We start from the raw sequence: 1,430 nt of genomic DNA on the forward strand, positions 1-1,430 counted from the left end.
TTGCCCCATACTTCACTAACCAGTCCATACCCAGAATCATGTCAAATTTGGTCATAACCAATTCTATTAAATCAACTGACAATTCTCCACTCTCCACTGTCACTGACAATGATTTGACTCATCTCCTTGATACTACTAACTCCCCAGTGGGAAATAAGGTCCCGAACCCCACAACATAATAATTACATGGTCTACACTATCTATCAATAATTCTACTAGCAACAAAAGAATGTGTAGCACAAGAATCAATCAAAACAGTATAAAGGGTTCCAGCACTAAAAAGCTGACTTGTAATGACTGAGGGACAAGCCTCAGCTTCTGCCTGTGTCATCATAAACACTCGAGCTGGGGTTGAGCTATCCGCCTTTCTTGGTTCTTCCTTTCTTGCCTTTGGGCAGTCTTTTTTTAAGTGTCCCACTATCCCACATAAAAAGCATGCCTTTGCCCGACACTCCCCTATATGGCACCTCTTGCATCTAGCGCACTCTCATTACCAGCCACCCTCATAAAGTCTAGGATGGTGGTAAACATGCTCATCCACTATTCGGCCTTGGTTGGATCTACATTTCCCCCAAAGATTGGAGGGTGTTTTTTACTGAACCTTTCATAAAGAGGTTCCCAATTATTCCCAGCCTCTGGCGGCTGCTCAACTGTTGGCACCATCACAAGTGGTGCCTCTGGTAAAATGTTCCCTGCAGGAACCTATTGTTGTCTCAGGAGGCATATTTCTTCTTCCTGCCTCAATACCTTGGCTTGCAAATCTGCAAGCACCTGCTGCCAGTTTTCAGGAGCTGGCGGTGGGGTCTGACTCTGGTCATTACCCTGACCCTGTCTGTCATTCTAGCCCTGATCTTCCTAGCGAGCAGATGACTCTGTCTGCCTTGGAAGCATACTTCCAAGCTTATACCTTACTACAATAATCAATTCAGCCAGTTAGGTAGTGATAACTAAACCTCTTGCCGCCTCACGGTGCAAGATCAAGCATATAATCATTCACGTTCAACAGTCACGCTAATAAGCATGTCGATTCATATTCATATTCGAGTATGGTGCTAATAAGCACGTTATGATATTCATAACAATTAATGATGCTAATAAGCATTTTCTAAAATTCATGACCAATAATATTGTTAATAAACATTTTCTAACATACATGTATCTATGACAACGCTAATGAGCGTGTCTTGACCTACATGTCCATATAACAATGCTAATAAGCATTTTCTTTTGCACCCACAAACAATATCAGTGCTAATAAGCACATCTTTTTATATCATGCAGCAGTCAAGGGCCAGACCCTATCCGTATATCTTATGCTACCTAATAAGGAATGCATATAAGACATGTATATCCTATTTAAGCAGTTAAGCACATAACCACATAAATAGTTACCAAACCCTGAGTAGAGCATGTCTTTGGTGGCAAGTGTA

This window comes from Humulus lupulus, chromosome 1 (assembly GCF_963169125.1).
Source record: "Humulus lupulus chromosome 1, drHumLupu1.1, whole genome shotgun sequence".
Taxonomy (NCBI): domain Eukaryota; kingdom Viridiplantae; phylum Streptophyta; class Magnoliopsida; order Rosales; family Cannabaceae; genus Humulus; species Humulus lupulus.